General features: G+C 41.7%; 1 pseudogene across 1 annotated transcript; it reads left to right on the top strand.

Moving 5' to 3' along the window:
• The first annotated feature begins 404 nt into the window (after window positions 1-404).
• LOC144686973 (gamma-crystallin S-1 pseudogene) lies at window positions 405-3,110 on the top strand (annotated as a pseudogene). The gene is made up of 3 exons (XR_013578023.1): window positions 405-413; window positions 494-736; window positions 2,816-3,110. The product of XR_013578023.1 is annotated as a gamma-crystallin S-1 pseudogene (transcript).
• Window positions 3,111-20,057: the final 16,947 nt, after the last annotated feature.

A 20,057-nucleotide genomic window follows, 5' to 3' on the forward strand; every position in this document is an offset into this window, starting at 1 on the left:
GTCACAAGTATTCACCTCTTTTATACTTCTATGTAAAATATCTCATAAACAAAAGAATAATGTGAGGCTTTTATCAACTCAGCACAGTTCACAGTTCAATGTTTTGTGTGTATTTTACTTTGAGAGTGGTTATGGCCTCTCATTCTTTGTTTCTTTATTCCTACTAGACAATCAAAATGACATGAAAGCAAAACAAAAAGAGCCAATAGCAATCTACCGCTCTGAATAAAGGTGTTTCACTACAGTATCTGTGAAAGATTTTAATTCTTTTTTTTGCTGATGTGCACTTGAGATTGTCTGAAATAACAAAGGTAGTCTCTGCAATGGTCTCACAAACATATAAATACTGAGCTTCCAGAGCAATAATATGTTCAGTCTCTTGCTTTTCCAACTGTGAGCTCAAAATGGGAAAGGTAAGCGCTCACATTTTTCACATGTTATTAATAGTTCATTGAGAAATACAAATATTTCACTACATTTTCTTTCCCCACAGATCATTTTTTACGAGGACAGGAACTTCCAGGGTCGGCACTATGAGTGCAGTAGTGACTGTGCTGACCTGTCCCCTTACTTCAGCCGCTGTAACTCCATCCGTGTTGACAGTGACTGGTGGGTGGCGTATGAGAAACCCAATTACATGGGATACCAGTATGTTCTGAGCAGGGGAGAATATCCTGACTACCAGCGCTGGATGGGATTCAATGACAACATCAGGTCATGTCGCTCCTACCCACATGTGAGTAATAAATTCTTTGTCTTATAGGCATTAATGAACTCATCAATCGATTTATATTTGAAATGGACTGTTTACCTATTTATTTAATAAATCAAAATGTCCAATAATTGTTCATTCCCTCTTCATTTAATGGATTTCCTGAATCAATAATCCAAATTTTAAGTTGAAATCTAAATTGTAAGCTGCAATTATCGGCCCACACTCATTCAGCGAAAATCTCTGCACTGTCATGATTGATCACTGTAAGTTTGATGGAAAATTGATGGCAACGCTGGATACACTGATGGGGGCGGGAGGGGGTGGTGTGGTTGGTGGATGGATTTTTGCCAATCTTCCACAGGAGGTTCGGTGATCAATCAGGACAATTTCTGAACAAACTCCTAGTGAAATATCACTTCGGAGAGGAAAGAATAACAACTGCCTAAACATCCTATAAAGCAAATACTAAGAAGGTGAGAGAAAACTGGCTGAAATTAGTTCAGCTACAAACATATTTATAGATACAGCTGACACCACTTGTTGAGTACGCCATCAGGAAACATTGCATAGAAGAAGTCCCCCAACTTTCTTCCATTTCTCTCTTAGTTGATGTATCCAAGAGTAGTCATATTAACTCTCTTGGAGAAAATGCAATACAAATAACAGCTGAAAATACAAATTGCTTCAAAGCAGCCCACTTGATTGGCACCCCTCCCACAAACATTCACTCCCTCCACCACTGGCGAACAGTGGCAGCAGTGTTTACCACCTACAAGATGCACTGCAGAAACTCACCAAGGCTCCTTAGGCAGCACCTTCCAAACCTATGACTGCTACCAACTAGAAGGACAAGAGCACCAGATACATGGGAACACCACCACCTGGAAGTTCCCCTCCAAGTCACTCACCATCCTGACTTGGAAATATATTGCCGTTACTTCACTGTCGCTGGGTCAAATCCTGGAACTCCCTTCCTAACAGCACCGTGGGTGTACCTACACCACATGGACTGGAGCAGTTCAAGAAGGCAGCTCATCACCATCTTCTCAAGGGCAATTAGGGGTGGGCAATAAATGCTGGCCTAGCCAGCGATTCCCACATTCTGTAAATGAATATAAAAACAAAATTGAGAGTTGAGTTTAAATTGGAATTGTGGTTACAAAACCAAACTATGAGAAGTGACCATCTTCCCATCTTCCATGTCCAGTGGAACAAGAGATAACCCATGTATTCAACTGTGGTTGCATCCAACAAAAGACACATTAGATTGTTATTTTATAATGAAGATACCCTTCATGTGGTTGTATCATTAGCTGGGAGACTGTTTTTTGTGTGATGGGGTTTTGACACTTTATGATAGCGGAACAGATAAGTTGATAGAGAGAAAACATTTTTGCCGGTTGTGGGGTTTAGGAAGGATAGTGTAAAAATTAGAGCTGAATCTTTTAAGAGTGAACTTAGGAAACACTTCTAAAAGCAAAGAGTGATAGATGTTTGGATCCTATTCTGAAAATGACAGTTAGTGCTAAAATCAATTGTTAGTATTGCTAATCAAAGGTATTAGATGGTATGGACTGAAGGCAAGTATATGGAGTTAGGTCACAGATCAGCCATGAGCTCAAATAATGGTGGAACAGGCTCAAGGAGCTAAATTACCCACTCTTCTGCATATGATCCTTTGTTCCCATCAAATGCAAGTACTTAACTGAATCACAAATCAGTATTCAAACCCTGAATCCTTTTGTTTCCATTCTCCAGGGCAGTCTGGAGTGGGACTTCAATCTAAAACATTCCAGCTTGTAGCATTTAGTAGCAATAACTTTGATTGAATATCTGATCATATTGATACAATGGTATAATAGTGATTGCTGAATATCTGATACCAAAACAAAAAATACTGGACATATACAACAGGTCAGAGAACATCTGGAAACAGAAAAGGTAGATTAATGTTTTGGGTGGAGAGTTTTCATCAAAGCTGCCAATGTGTTCCCTGATAGTATTACAAGCATAACAGAACCCCTTTACAGTAATTTTCTTGAGTGTTGTGTAGGTATATTTATATCTTCATCCCAAATGTTTCATTTCTTTTTATTACAGTACCGAGGTGGAAACTACAGAATGAGGATTTATGAGAGACCTGACTTTGGAGGACAGATGATGGAATTCATGGATGACTGTCCATCTGTCTATGATCGTTTCCGTTACCGTGACATTCACTCCTGCCATGTGATGGACGGCTACTGGATCTTCTATGAACATCCCAACTACAAAGGCCAACAGTACTTCCTGAGACCCGGTGAATACAAGAGATACGGTGACTGGGGCAGCTACAACTCAACTATCGGATCTTTCAGAAGAATGAGGGATTTCTGATTCCTTGCTGAAAACTAAATTTTGCCCAAGTCATAACATTCTTAAACATAATAAATGTGCTATCATCAGAACTGATTTCCTTTTTGTTTGGATTGTGTTTCTATGCCTCTGCTACTACACACATTTTATGATCTTGAGAAGATAATAATTATAGAGAAATAAATTTTAACCATAGCATTGAAAATAAGAAAATACATAGCAACAGATATTCACTTCATTTATTCATTCAGACCATTATGCTGATGGATGGACCCGGCCATGTTTTATGAAAAAATATGCTGAGTATTTCCGGCATCTTTTGTTTTTATTTCAGAATTTCTGGGGCACTTTGACAAGCCATCATCAATACCCTAGCAATATTTATTCCAGAAATTATCTGAGGTCTTCATCTAAAAGGATTAAGTGTTGTGCTATTCCACCTCATTGGACACATTGCGACAGCCACTGGGAGAAAGGGAGTGCTTGTTTATGGGCATCTTGCTAGGTTCCTCCTGACTGGTCTAGGATTGAGAGGAGGATGTGAGACACAGTAGCTCTAACGGCTACAGGAGAGAGTGCAAGGAGGGTGAGGGTGAGGATGTCTATGGGTACAGGACATCCTCCCTCCTCTTGATCATCTTGACCAGGGCCTCTGAGGATCTGTGCACTCTCTCCCTGGGTTCTTCAGCTATCCTACAATGTGCTGCTATCCACAGCACTTTCTACATCTCTAATGGAGTTGAGTGCAGGGAGCCCACATGTACATCTCAATGGAAATTCATCAGCACTTGCGTGGCAAATCTGCAGTTGTCCTGCGTGGCATCTCCAGGTCACTTGAATTATGGTAATCAGCAATTAGAACCAAAATGGTGTGTTGAATCCAGACCTTCAGGTTATTGTGACTTAGTAGTACAGTATCAATTTAGTACCAGCTTTCACACTTTGCCAAAATATCTCTCTTCATCAACTTTCTGGTTATGGCCTGATTCAGTGATGGCAAATGTGTAAGTTCAGTTTGATTCACACCATTACAAAGCAGCTACTTGATTGGCACACCATCCAACACCTTAAACATTCACTCCCTCCACCATCGGCAGTGGCAGCAGTATGTACTATTTACAAGATGCACTGCAGGAACTCCCCAGGCCTCATTTTTGAGCTCAGATATGATACCCAAACTGCAAACAGCCTCATACAGTTGTTAGGCAGAAGGGATGGAGTTGGTGGTGAGAAAATGGAAATTGGGCGGGTTACAAAGATGATAATCTTGGTCTTCCCAGATTTTTGTCAGATGAACTTTCCATTTCCATTTCCATTTCTTTTTTAAAAACGTTATTGGGAGTGTAACAGTATTCTGGGTTGGAGAATTCAGTGTCCCATCACCAAGAGCAACACGGTAGCACCACTACTGAGTGATCTGGCTGAGTGCTGAAGGCCATATCTGCCAGACTTGATTTGTGGCAGATGGTGAGTGAACCAGCACAAGATAAAAACCTACTTGGCCTCGCCTCATCGATCTCCCTGCAAGGATGCATCTGTCTATATCTCACCTTTACACTGAGGACTTGGTACACTGTGTTGTGTGGTATTGTCCCAAACCTAAATGAACCCAGAACAGTCCTTGCTGCTCAAAACTGGGCATCCACAAGGTGCGCTGGGCGAATAGTAGCAGGAGAATTGCAATCAACCACAGTCTGTAAACTCATTGCCCAGCATATTCCTCATTCTACCATTACCATCAAGCCAGGGGAAAAGCCTGGCTAGACAGCATGCCAGGAGCAGCAACAGGCATGCCAATCTGCTCTAACCACAACATAAGACTGCATGCATGCCAAAGAACAGCATATAGCAGAATGTTTTGGGCAGAGCTAAATGATTTCACAATCAACAGCTCAGATCAAATCAAAGCTCTGCTGTCCTGCTACATTCAAATATGAATGGTAGTGAACAATTAAACAACTAACAGGAGGAGGAAGCTCCATGAACATCACATCCTGAATGACGGGTAAGTCCAGCACATGAGTGCAAAAGATAAGGCTGCCGCATTTGCAATCGTCTTCAGCCAGAGGTGCCGGGTGGATGATCCATCTTGGCCTTATCCTGAGGTCCCCGGCACCATAGATGCCCATCTTCAGCCAATTCAATTCACTGCACGTGATATTAAGAAATGACTGAGTGAATCAACACAGCAAAGGCTGTAGGATGCAATAACAACTCAGTTGTAATGCTGAAAATGTGTGCTCCAGAACTAGCTGCATCCCTAATCATGCCATTCCAATACAACTTCAAAATTAGCATCTCCTTGACAATGTGAAAAATTGCCCATGTATGTTGCTGTCCACCAAAAGCAGAGAAAATCTAATCTGGGCAATTACCGCCCTATCAGTCTAATTTCAATCATCCTGGGGGCTACCATTGACCAGAAACTGAACTGGACTAGCCATATAAATACTGTGACTACAAGAATAGGTCAGAGGCTAGGAATCCTGTAGCAAGTAACTCACCTCCTGACTCCCCAAAGCCTGTCCTTCATCTACAAGGCACAAGTCAGGAGTGTGATGGAATATTTTTCACTTGCCTGGGCGAGTAAAGTTCCAACAACACTCAAGAAGCTTGACACCATCCAGGACAAAGCAACCAGCTCGATTGGCACCCCTTCCACAAACATTCACTCCCTCCACCACTGACGAACAGTTGCAGCAGTGTGTAACATCTACAAGATGCACTGCAGGAATTCATCAAGGATCCTTAGACAGCACCATCCCAACCCTCAACCGTGACCATCTAAAAGGACAAGGGCAGCGGATTCTCACCCTTCAAAGCAACAAAGTTCACAAAGCTGGATGAGAAAGGCAAAAGATTCTAAACTTTTGGAAAATGGAAAATGCTGTCAAAGGAGCCCTGGCAAACTGTTGCAGTGTAGCTTGTAGGTGGCACACATTGCTGATACCTTGTGCTGATGGTGGAGGACTCCTTCAAGTCTGTCCAGCTTCTGGAAGCAGGGAACACCACCACTAGGAAGATCCCCTCCAGGTTACTCACCATCCTGACTTGGAAATATATCTCCATTCCTTCATTGCTCCTGGGTCAAAATTCTGGAACTCGCTCCCTAACAGCACTGTGGATGTACCAACACCACCGCAGCAGTTCAAGGAGACAGCTCACCACCACCTTCTCAAGGGCAATTAGGGATGGGCAATAAATGCTAGCCTAGCCAGCGATGCCCACATCCCATAAATTAATAAAACAAAGCAAATTGCTGGAAGGCATCACCAACAATGCTATCAAGCGGCACTTACACAGCAATAGTATGCTCACTGATGCTCAGTATGGATTCCCCCAGGGCCAATAAGCCCCTGACTTCATTACAGCCTTGGTCCAAACATATCAGATCTGAATTCCAGAGGTGAGGTGCGAGTGAGGGCCCTGGACATCAAAGCAGCATTTGACCATGTGTGGTGCCAAGGAGCCCTCGCAATATTGGAGAAAATAGGAATCAGAGAGAAAATTATCCACTGACTTGACTCATACACAATGCAAAGAAGATGATTGTGGTTGTTGCAAATCGATCATCTCAGTCCCAGGATATCAACAGCAGACGTTCCTCCGGGCAGTGTCCTAGGCCCAACCATTTTCAACACTTTAACAATGTCCTTCCTTCCAACAGAAGTGAGAATGTTCAGTGATGATTGCAAAGTATTCAATACCATTTGCATTCCTCAGATACTGAAGCAGTCTGTGCTTACATGCATCAAGACCCAAACAACATTCAGACTTGTGCTGATAAGTGACAAGTAACATTTGTGCTGCACAAGTGCCAGGCGATGACCATCTCCAACAAAAGAGTATCTAGGTAGTGCCCTTTGACATTCAATGACATCACCATCTCTGAATGCACCACCATTCACCAAAACTTTAACTGGGCCAGCCATTTAAATACTGTGGCTACAAAGCATGTCAGAGGTTGGGAATTTTTTACAGTGAGAAACTCAGCTCCTGACTCCTCTAAGTCTGTCCAGCTTCTACAAGGAACAAATCTGGAGACTGATGGAATATTCTCCATTTGCCTGGATGAGTGCAGCTCCAACAAGACTCCAGAAGCTTGATATAATCCAGAACAATGCAGTCCGCTTGATTGGAAGCCCAACTACCACCTTAAATATTATTCCCTCCAGCATTGGCACAAGGTATCAGCAATTTGTACCATCTACAAGTTGCACTGCAACACTTTGCCAGGGCTCCTTTGACAGTATTTTCCATTTTCCAAAGGTTTAGAATCTTTTGCGTTTCTCATCCAGCTTTGTGAACTTTGTTTCTTTTCAAGGGTGAGATTATTTACTATGTTGGCCCTGGAAGAAAGGTGTCTCCTTAATCCAGTAGTAAAATTCAGTTCACATCAATTCAATTTCACTTTCTTGTCCATATGCAAATTCATTTTGGGGACATTGCTCGTTTGTTAAAAAATTACATACAAATGAATAATAACAATAAAAAGAAAGAAAATTGCCATGTCACAGAGGTCTAACTTTAATAAAGTATATATTAAAAACTATTCCCATGCATTAAAATAATCAGTCAATGAATTCCCCATGAATGTATATCCTTATCCATACATCAAACTTCTGTTAAAAGTTTTCATAGAGAAGGCCACAAATGAGTTCAGGAATGATTTGTCCTACATCTGAGAGATTGTAACCTGTTCCTGGAACACATTGAAACAAGGGGTGATTCTCATTGTTCATGACTCTGTTTACTTTTGTCAAAATTTGTCAAGAGCAGATTTCATCAAGAAGATCTGCTCTTCAAATAGCCTTCCTGCCTGAGTGAATAATTTCTGTACCCTTAAAGAGTCTACTTTCTTAAGACAACAGTACCACAAGCGACATCTAAAAAGGATGGCACTCTCAACTACAGCTGTATCGAAGAGTTTCATGGTTGTGGGGTCTACTTGAAAGGATTTTAATTTTCTGAGGTAGAACCATGCATGTTCCTTGGCCATCACATCTGTACACTGTTCCCCTCAATTCAACTTATCATCTACTTCGATACCTAGATACTTGTAATTAGTAACTGTTTCACTGCCCACACCATGAAGCTTCATGGGAACAATACCGTTCATTGGTTTTTCCTAAAGCCTGTAAGTAGTTCTTTCATCTTGCTTTTGTTCATTTTAAGGGAATTGTTATCACACTATTTTATGAATTCTCTATCGAGTTCCTATGGTTTACTTCATTATTCCCTATGAGACCCACAAGAACTGTATCATCTGCATACTTCAGGAATGTCATGACGTTGAGCTCTGATTGACAATTATTCATATAGAGGAGGAGGATGAAAAATAAAGGTGACAGTACACAACGTCGAGAGGTCCGGTATTTATTAACATGGGCTCAGAGTAAATCCCAGAGACTAACACTTGTTGGGTCCTGTTGTGAAGGAAATCACTGATCCAAAGTAGGGGAGTAGGATTGACATCATGATTTTTCAGTTGTGTGGTGTTGAAAGCCAAGGAGAAATCAACAAAGATAGCGCGAGCATAGTTGCCTAATCTATCCATGTGCTGTTGGATCAAATGGACCAAGGTCAGAACAGTGTTGTCCACTGACTTATGGCATTGATAGGTAAACTGTATGTGGAACAAAAGAAAAGCAAAGTTGCAAAGAAAGTACACAATTAATAATGCCAAGACCTTGTTGAAAAGGTCTGTGAACAGTTAGCACTCTGTCTTTCCTTTTGTTTTGAACAGTTAGGCCAGTCTTTATATATCACGCATGTTTGGTTATTGTTCTGTATTAATACATTGCTATGTATTTTTGTTTTAATACTTCATTTAGCTACAAATAAATGCTCAAGTAGCATGCATAGCTGGGGCTAGCAGTTTGTTATTTTTCTGCCTTCTGCTGATAGATTAATGTGGGCATCCCATATATTCTCCAGTAGGTGATGAGCAATGATTGGAGTTTAATTGTTAAACCCGAGTTACACTCACCAGCAGAGAAAAAAAAAAGACACAATCTTTAGTTCAATCTGGGGATTCAGTTTACTTCTGAAAATCTGGGAACCTGAGAAAAGTGTTGACAAGAAATCCAATGTATGATACATAGAACTGCTCATTTTTCAGTGAATAAACTCAATGTTGTCAGAAACTCACCTGCTGGGAATACTCAGAGGAGATGATTTCTCTGTGAAATTTACAATAAATCCTGCCACTATCTGCCCAATTGTCTTCTTTCATTTTGCTAAAGTCACTTAAAGACTGAAATAAGCACCTGACATTCACGGCAACAGTGTCATGATAACACAATAATTCTTCACTCCAAATTCCCCTTGTTTCATTCTAGCTAAACACGTATCCATATAAAAGATCTGTCCCTTTATACAAACTTCCAAAAATAATTTTTATCCGCATACCTAATCTTCTTTGAATGTTTCCTCTTTATCTGCACCACAAAAATACAAATTAGGAGCAGAAGTAGGCCACTTGGCCCCTCGAGCCACTCTGCCCGTCGAGACTGCTCCGCCAATCAAGGCTGATCTGATTGTAACCTCAACTCCACATTCCCACCTATACCCAATAAACTTTCGCTCCCTTGCTTATCAAGAATCAATCTAGCTCTGCCTTAAAAATATTTAAAGATCCTTCTTCACTGCATTTTGAGGAAGAGAGTTCCAAAGACTCACAAGCTTCTGAGAGAAAAAAATTGTCCTCATCTCTGTTTCAAGTGGGTGACCCCTTATTTTCAAATAGTGATCCCTAGTTCCAGATTCTCCCACAAGGACAACCATCCTTTCCACATCCACCCTATCAAGACCTCTCAGGATCTTATATGTTTCAATCAAGTCACCTCTTACTCTTCTAAACTCCAGCAGATACAAGCCCAGCCTATCCAACGTTTCCTTATAAGACAACCCGGCCATTCCAGGTGTTTTTATTTTGTTTTCATTTATTCATGAGATGTGGGCATCGCTGACTGGGCCAACATTTATTGCCCATCCCTAATTGTCCTTGAGAAGGTGGTAGTGAGCTGCCTTCTTGAATTGCGGCTGTCCATGTGGTGTAGGTGCACCCAAAGTTCTGTTAGGGGGGAGTTCCAGGATTTTGACCCAGCAACAGTGAAGGAACGGCGATATATTTCCAAGTCAGGATGGTGCGTGGCTTGGAAGGGAACTTCCAGGTGGTGGTGTTCGCATGTATCTGCTGCCCTTGTCCTCCTAGATGGTAGTGGTCGTGGGTTGGAAGGGGCTGTCTAAGGAGCCTTGGTGAGTCCTTTCAGTTTAGAGTTTTAGTCTAGTAAATCTTCTCTGAAATGCTTCCAATGCATTTACATTCTTCCTTAAATAAGGAGAACAATACTGCACACAGCACTCCAGATGTGGTCTCACCAATGCCCTGTATAACGGAAGCATAACCTCCCTACATTTGTATTCAATTCCTCTTGCAATAAACAATAACATTCTATTAGCTTTCCTAATTGCTTGCTGTACCTGCATACTAACATTTTGCAATTCATGCACTTGGACACCAAAATCCCTCTGCATCTCAGAGCTGTGTAATCTCTCAGCACTTAGATTTTGTATTCTTCCTGCAAAAATGGACAATTTTCCATTTTCCCATATTATGCTACATTTTTTCAGATTTTTGCCTACTCACTTAACCTATCTATATTCCTTTCTAGGTTCCTTATGTCCTCTTCACAATTTACTTTCCTACCTATCTTTGTGTCACAGCAAATTTAGCAACCATACCTTCAGTCCCTTCATCCAAGTTATTCATATAAATTGTAAAAAGTTGAGGCATCAGCACCGATCCCTGTGCCACATCACTTGTAATATCTTGCCAGCAAAAACATGACCCATTTATGCCTACTCTCTGTTCCCTATTAGCTAGCCAATCTTCTATCCATGCCAATGTGTTCCCTTTACACCATGAGCTTTTATTTTCCATGAGAACTTTTGATATAGCACTTTATCAAATGCCTTCTGGAAATCTAAGTACAGTACATCCACCGGTTCCCCTATATCCACAGCACATGTTACTTCTTCAAAGAGCTCCAATAAATTGGTTAAGCATGATTTGCCTCTCACAAAACCCTGCTGACTGTCTGATTACCTTGAATTTTTCCAAATGCCCTACTATAACATCCCTGATAATAGCTTCTAACATTTTCCCTTTGACAGATATTAAGCTAACTGGTCTGTAGTTTCCTACTTTCTGTCTCCTTCCCTTTTTGAGTAAAGGATTTACATTCACTATTTTCTAATCTAATGGTAGCTTCCCTGAAACTAAGGAATTTTGGAAAATTAAAACCAACGCGCTAACTATCTCACTAGCCACTTCTTTCAAGACCTGAGGATGAAGTCCATCAGGACCTGGGGACTTGTCAGCAATTTGATCCAACAGTTTATTCAGTACCATTTCCCTGATGATTGTAATTTTTCTGCATTACTCCCGCCCTTCCATTTCTAGATTTACAGCTATTTCTGGGATGTTACTTGTATCCTCTATAGTGAAGACTGATACATAATACTGGTTCAATTTATCTGCCATCTCTTTATTTTACCTCACTAATTTCCCAGACTCACTTTCTATAGGACTAATGCTCACTTTGTTAATTCTTTTCTTTTTAAAATGTTTATAAAAGCCCTTACCATCCGTTTTTATATTGTAGCTAGCATTTGCTCGTACTCTAATTTTTCCCTCCCTATCCATCTTTTAGTCATTCTTTGCCGTTTTTCATGTTCTGTCCAATCTTCTGGCTGCCACCCATCTTTGCACAATTATTTGCTTTTTCTTTAAGCCTGATACTATCTTTAACTTCTTTAGTTAACCATGGATGGTGGGTCTTCCCCTTGGATTTTTTCTTTCCCGTTGGAATGTATCTATTCTGTGTATTCTGAAATACCCCCTTAAATGTCTGCCACTACATTTCTATTGACCTATCCCTTAACATAATTTGCCAGTTTACTTCAGCTAGCTCTACTTTCATGGCCTTTGTATTGCCTTATCTAAGTTTACAATACCAGTCTTGGAGCTACTCTTCTCTCTCTCAAACTGAATGTAAAATTAATCCTATCTCATTGCACAATACCAGATCTAGTTCACCTTGGTCTCTGGTTGGCTCCAGAACATGCTTTTCTAAGAAACTATCCCGGAAATATTCTACGAACTCTTCATCTGGACTGCCTTTGCCAATCTGATTTTTCCAGTCTCTATGTAGATAGTAATTAAGAGAGCCACCCCTCCACTTTTTCCCAGCTTCCTGGCCTTCCTAAATATCATGTACCCTTCAATATTCAGGTCCCAATCTATGCCATCCTGCACCAATGTCTCTGTAATAGCTATCAGATCGCACTTATTTATTTCTATTTGTACTATCACTTCATCTGTTTTGCTTCAAATGTTACACACATTCAGGTAAAGAACCTTTAGTTTTGTGCTTTTATTATTTTTGTAATCTCTAGCCTTATCTGCTGGTTTACACTTAGATTGTACTCTCTAACCCTTCCTGTCATATTTTGTTCATCATTTCCCACATTTGTGTCTTTCCGTTGATTTACCACATCTTCTAAAATTTGATCCCTTGCCCCATTGTTTAGTATAAAACCTTCTCTACTTTCCTAGTTATGTCGTTCACTTGAACACCAGCCTCAACATGGATCAGGTGTAGACCATCCCTAAGATACAGCCTTAGTTTCTCCAGTACTGGTGCCAGTGCCCCACAAACTGGAACACACTTCTCCCTCACCAGTCTTTGAGACACACATTCATTTTTCTAATCTGATTTTTCCTATGCCAATTTGCACATGGCTCAGGTAATAATCCAGCGATTATTATCTTTGGGGTTCTGCTTCTTAATTTGGTGCCTAGCTCCTCATACTGACTATACAGAACCCCCTTCCTCACCCTGTCTATGTCATTGGTACCTATATGGACTGCAACAACTGGATCCTCCCCCTCCAACTGCAAGTCCCCCTCCAACCCTGAGCAGATGTCCTGGACCCTGGCACCAAGCATGCAACATAGCCTTCTGGACTCTTGCTCTTTGCTGCAGAGAACAGTGTCAATTCCTGTCACTATACTGTCCCCTACTAACACTACAGTCCCTTTTGCTCTGCTCACTTGAATGGCTTTCTGTACCATGGTGCCACGGTCAGTTTGCTCGTCGACCTTGCAGCCTCCATTCCCATCCAAACAAGCTGAAAGAACCTCAAACCTATCGGACTATTGCAATTGCAAAGGCTGAGGCTCCTGCACTCCTGCACTCCTGCCCTCTGGGTCCCCTCGCCTGCCTCAGCTGCAGTCACACCCTCATGTCCCTGACCACTTTCCAAATCAGAAGATCCTATCCTAAGTGGAGTGACCACCTCCTGATACAAAATGTCCAGGTAACTTTTCCCCTCCCTGATGTGTTGCCCAAGTACATCACCTGTCCTGCCATTCCTAATGTGTTTTAATTATCTACTTAATTATATTATATGATTTTTTTCCTTTTATGTTTAATTTATTAACATTACCACAAGCTCCTGTACTATTTTAAAGCTTTAATCACTTACCAAATCCTCACCAAACAGGTAGCTTCTTCTGTGCAGTAGAGTAAGGACCAATTCCTACAGGTGAAAAAGTTAGAAAAAGCAAAGGAGCACCTCCTTCCCCAACTCCCTCAACTCACTGAACTCCCAACACCCCATTGAGGCTGCACTCCAATACTAGGTCATACTAAGGTGCCTGTATTTAAACGTTCTGAACTAAAGAGACTAGCTGAGCCCCAGGTACAGAAAAACCAGTTCAAGCTGGTTCCCTTAATTAACTAACCACAGCTACACACCAATGGATAGCTTCTATCTCCCTGCTTAGGCCCCTGGATGGGATTTAGAATTTAAACAGTATTTCCCGTTAAATGTTAAAATCAAACAATGTTAGATTTTTAGAAAGAGATTTAAAATTTCCTCAACTCAGCAAACTAACAGCACTCCGATGAGGTTGTACTCCAGTCTCACTCCTTATCTAATCTGACAACGACTCTGCAAATCTGGTGTGAGCACTTTGGATGCATCAAGCCCCTTGCTCATTCACTGCCATGAGATGAAGGCTAAGATTATTTCTAAGTAACTTTCCCAGTTATATTTAAATGAGAGAAAGAAATGATTGTTTCTTATGTACAATAGGATTACTTACCCTGTTGTGCTGGAAATGTTTTCAATTCCAGGTCCATTGTTTTATCTAACCCTTTAATAATCACCTATTCTATCTGGTCAAATACATGGGGCAGAATTTTACGGCCCCGTTTCGGCGGGGATGGGGCCGTAAAATGCGGTGGGCCGTTATAAATCCCATTGATGACAGCGGGAACATAAAATCCTGCTGTCGTAAAATTCTACCCATGATTTCAAGGAACTGATGAATGTTGGGTTGGAAGTTAATATTTCTTCACCTTGAAGGGACCCACTCTATTATGCCATCTATAGTGGTTATAAGTTCAGCTTTCCATTCCCTTCACTGCACAGTATTCCTTTGATTTAAATGTGAACTTCATCTAATACAAGTCATACACTAATCCACAAACTGCACATGTCAAATTTATTATTCTTATGACCAGATGAGAAGAGGTGAACTGGCTCCCCTCTATTCAACCTCCTCGGTTGGTCACAACAAAGTTTTAAGTTGCTTTTTCACAGGATATGCCTGTTCCAAATCAGAATGTATTTAAATATTTCATCTATGATAAGGTGCCTACCAAACAACATTTTCTTGAGTCAAAGAAAAAGCAAATTAACTACTAAAGCCAATAAAAATATTAAGAATGCGACATCAAGCATTCGGCGCTCATGCAGTTATTCGGGTACACACACCAGAAGTAAGGGGAATAAAGTCCAAAAAAGGTCAAAAATATACTATTAAGTGTCCTTTGACTGTCCTTGAGGTGTGCATTTTTTAAATGCTGTGGCTGATTTGGTTAGCTGGTTTCTCAGATGTGGTCAGATGAAGAAGATGTTGTAATTATTACAACATCTCGGTTCACTAGTAGGTTTTTGGTAGAGTTGCCTTCTTGAACTAGCAATGTGCTTATTCCGAAAGAGAGAGAGGGGGAGAGAGCAGCCTTCAGCCTGTTTCCTCTGCTGAAGACTTTCTTGACAGAACCTGTGTCACTTGCAATCTCTCTCTGGTGGCTGGCAGCCACTTATTCAATATCCAGTACTCTGCATTTTTAATGTCTCTTCCTAAGGCAGTTACAAGTTTCAAGGATGTCTGAGTTAAAGAAAGTGTCTTTCTCTTCACACTCTCCTGAGGGTGATTTGTGTGTTCCTCGTCTTCATCTTGGAATGTGGCCTTGTATTTTTAAGCAGTTTGTTCTGTTTCTGTTCAAATTACAAAACTTCCAGTCAGTTGAAAATTGAAAAGTTATATTTTCAAAAATTTAAGGGACATGGCCTTGTCACAAAAAAATGAAATGATATTCACTCTCATTTCATTACAAGGTATAAATACACAAAACAAAAAAAGCACACGCACTTCCATTCATTCTCTCAGCCTTGTTCTGGATTATCCCATCAGTCCTAACTGGGTCTCTTTAAGTATGGGACAGGGCATCTGCAATCACATTTGATTTCCCTGAAATGTGGGTACTTTTTAGGAGATATGGTTGGAGAAACAAACTCCAATTGAATAACCTTGCATTTTGAGTTTTGAATTTCTCCATAAAGGTCAAAGTGTTGTGGTCGGTGTACACTGTGGTCTCTCTGTATCAATTTCGGACATAAATCTCAAAGTGTTTGAGAACCAGTAATAAGCCTAGAGTTTCTTTTTCTACTAGTGGAATATCATTTCTTATATTGTTCAGCTTTTTGGATAAGTACCTGATTGGTCTCTCTATTCCTCATTCATCATCCTGGAGGAGAACAGCCATTAGCCCAAGTTCACTAGCATTGATGGCTACTTTAAATGCTTAGTTAAAGTCTGGAGCTGATGGCACTGGTTCATTTATTAAAATGGCTTTCAGCTTCTTGAAAGCTGTCTGGCATTCCTCAGTCCATACTACTTTTGCTTTCTTCTGTATTAGGTCTGTCAGCGGGGTAGCTACAGTGCTCAAGTTTGGGACGAACTTGCGGTAGAACCCACACAATCCTAAAAATCTCATGATTTTCCTCTTTGTTGTGAGAATGGGAAACTATATTACTGCTTGTAGCTTTGCAGCACTGGGCAGTACTTATCCTTGACACACCACGTGTCCTAGGTAGGTCATTGAGCCTTAGCGGACTTGCTCATTGCGACATTGACTACTTGGTCGCTGACTGAAATTTCTGGAAGGTGGATTCCAGTTGCTCTAAGTGAGTTTCCCAGGTGCCACTGTATGCTAGGAGGTCGTCTAGGTACACTACGCAACTAACTAAGCCTTTGAAAGGTGGCTGGGGCATTTCAGAGTCCAAATGGCATGACTTGACACTGGTATGACCCATCCAGGGTTACGAAGGTAGAGATATCCTTTGCACGGCCGGTCGAGGGAATCTGCCAGCATCCCTTAAGTAAATCTATCTTTGTAATGTAAGCTGCATTTCCCATCCTATTGATGCAGTCTTCCTGGTGGGGAATCAGGTGGAGATTGACTCTGATTGCTGCAGTAACCTTTCAGTAGTCAATGCAGAGCCTTGTAGAGCCATCGGGCTTGGGCACGAGCACAATGAGGGTACTCCAGCATGTAGTTAATCTCCTCCCTAACCTAGGCCAGCTTCTCGGGACCTAGACGGTTGGGATGTTGCTTCTCCCACATCCACATCATGCAGAGCTACAGTGGTGCAGCCTGGCTTGTGTCTACAGATTCTTTTAAATGTGGTGTGCAGGCTTGTCAGGTCTCCTTGCTGTTCTGCATTTAAGTGGCGAAATATGGTGTCCAATTTTGCTAGAATTTCTGTGTTTGCTAGCTGGATAGTAGGGGCTTTAATGTGGGCATCACCCATGTCTCCCTCCAATTCACCTTCACTGTTCCTCTCGCCCTCCAGTTCTGTTGTTATTGGACAGATAGTTACCTGCTTTTCCCTTTCTCGGCAGTGATATTGTGTTATCATGTTGACATGACACAGCCTTTCCTTTTTCCTGTGGTCTGCGGTGGTCAATTAGGTAGTTTACCTCCCCAAGCTTCTTTGCTCCTATGTCTGGGCCACTGAACCGGGCTTTTGGGGGTTCACCCAGTATTGGTAGGAGCACTAGCACGTCGTCTCCTGACTGAAAGGTTCGAGCCCTGGCATGTTTGTCTGCCTGTTTTTTCATTACTGTCTGAGGGATTTCTAAGTGTTCTTGAGCCATATTACAGGCTTTCATAAGTCACTAACGAAACATGGTTACGTAGTCTAACATGGGGACTTCCTCCTTCTGTTTAGCTTCAGAGGACCTTAGGTGTCAGTAACCACTTTAAACGGAGTAAAATCAGTGGACTCATTGGCTGAGCCTGGTAGTGAACAGAAGGAAACCTAACCCTGTATCACAGTCATGGGGGTACTCGTGGCAGTATGTCCAGATCATTGTTGTTAGAGTATGATGGTACCATTCTAGCCCCCCTGTGCAGTTGCAGGTGAAACGTTGAGGACTTCAACTGGGTTATGCTCAGGTTACCCATGACTTCATGGAATATTTTGGACATGACCTTTGAGCTCTGATCTGACTGGATCTCGGTGGGTAGTCCATACTGGGTAAAGAATTGTGTTAATTTCCCCATTACTGTTTTGGCAGATATGGTTCACGGGGAACCATCTCTGGGAAACGGGTAGCCACATCTATGATGGTGAGGATATACTGGTAGTTCCCTTTTGTTTCTGGCAGGGGCCTCACACTGTTCACTAGCACCTTGCTGAATGGTTCCCCAAAAGCAGGCATGGTGCAGGTTTTATTGCAGTCTGGGGTTTTCCCACAACCTGGCAGACGTTGAAGGTTCTCAAAAACCTTCCTGCATCCCTGTGGAGTTGTGGCCAGTAAAAATGCTGGCTGATGTGGGCTTGGGTATACCAACATTCCCAGCCACTGGGATTTTGTGTGCTAGCCTTAATAATTCCCACTCAAGACCTTGGCGGCATGACTACCTGGTGGATCACTGTCCACTCCTCATTTGCAGGTCTGTGAGGGGATCTCCACTTCCTCAGCAGCACCTCATTTTAAATGTAGTAGCGTTCAGGCATTGCCACAGCCACAGCTGCAGTTTGGGCAGACTGAGCTAACATTTTTAATGAAGGTTGCTGAGCCGAAACCAAGGAAGGCCTATTTATTACCTCCTTAGGGTCCTCTAGACTCCTGAAAAAGGTCTCAGATATCCAGACAGTAGGGTCATCTGTTTGCAGTGCCACTTCAGCCTCCTCTGATACAGTTTCTATGACCATAGACTGTGTTACCACACAGTCAGGGAAAATGCTAGGCATTTTCTCCTGCAGATGTTCTGTCTCCCACACCTTGGTCGGCTTCTCTGAGACTACTGGAGATGCTATCACTTCTGACCCCAGCAGGTCATTGCTGAGGAGCAGGTTGACCCCGTCCACAGGCAAACTGGGGATGACATCCACGATCACTGGTCCTGACACAAGGTCACACTCCAGGTACTCCCGGTAAAAGGGGATGGGCATGTAGCCTCCTTCAATACCTTTTACCAACACCTTGGCACTTACTGCACGCTCTTGTGGAAAGGTCATGCTTTTTCCCAGCAGTGCAGTTTGGCTAACCCCTGTATCATTCAGCGTCAATATAGGCTTACTTGCCTTGCTCTGGGGAAATGTAGCCACTCATCTGATGCAAAATCCTTGTAACTCTCAGGGATTTTTTAAAACTCACCCACACTCACAGTAATGCATCTATAGGGATTTACTGCACATTCAGAACAACAGCCTGGTCTGCTATGCTATCTGTCTGACTGCCACTTCCTGCTCAGGGCTTGTGTGCCTCAACAAATCTCATGGATTCTTCCCATTACCTCCAGCAATCAGCACAGACGTGTCCTGCCTTGAGGCAGTTAAACCACACAGGCTTCTTGGCCTCAAACCTCCAATCTTAATTTCTCTGTCGCTAATTTATCAGTTTCAGTGTCCTCAATTTCCACCTCTAAATGTTCTGACACCCATTTTAAAATTTCCGTTTTTTTAGCTTTCGGGCAGATCTCCACCTCTAAGTGCTAAGCTACACCTTTTAATTCTTCCAATGACAATGCCCTTAACTTCTCGCCAGTTATCTCATCCTGTTCTATGAAAGCATTGAATGTGGACATTTTAGCACTTTAGTGTAACAGACCCAAGAAAACCTTTTGCAGCTTTATAAATTGCCATTGAAGGAACAATTAACTTTCTCCACTCAAATTCTTTCATCAGTCTGTGGGAACAAATTCCAGACATGAGCCCCCAATTTTGTTATGACCAGGTGAGAAGGGGGTGAACTGGCTCCCCTCTATTCAGCCTCCTCAGTTGGTCACAACAAAGGTTTAAGTTTCATTTTTACGAGGATATGCCTTTTCCAAATCAGAACGTATTTAACTATTTAAGTTGTGAGCAATAAGGAGCCAATCAAACAATGTTTTTGTGAGTCAAAGAAGGAGCATATTTATTAACCACTAAACCTGAGAAAAATAATCTCCTCCGTTCTATGAAAGCATTGACATTGAATGTGGACATTTTTGCATTTTAGTATAACAGTCCCAAGGAAAATGCGATGTCAAGCATTGGTCCATTATGCAATCATTCAGGCACACATACACACAGACGTGTCAGAAATAAAGGGAATTAGAGTCCAACAAAAAAATGTAGAAGAATATATGGTTAAGTGTCCTTTGATTGTTCTTGAGGCATTGATTTTAAACTCTGCAGAAGATTTAGGTTAGCTGGCTTCTTGGATGCGGTCAGATGTAAAAGATGTTGCAATTATTGCGAGATCTCAGTTCGCTGATAAGTTTCTGATAGAGCCATCTTCTCAAACCGGGCATCACTTTTATTCCAAAAGAGAGAGAGGGAAAAAGAGCAGCTT

The sequence above is a fragment of the Cetorhinus maximus genome, chromosome 11 (genome assembly GCF_964194155.1).
Source record: "Cetorhinus maximus chromosome 11, sCetMax3.hap1.1, whole genome shotgun sequence".
NCBI classification, from domain to species: Eukaryota; Metazoa; Chordata; class Chondrichthyes; order Lamniformes; family Cetorhinidae; genus Cetorhinus; species Cetorhinus maximus.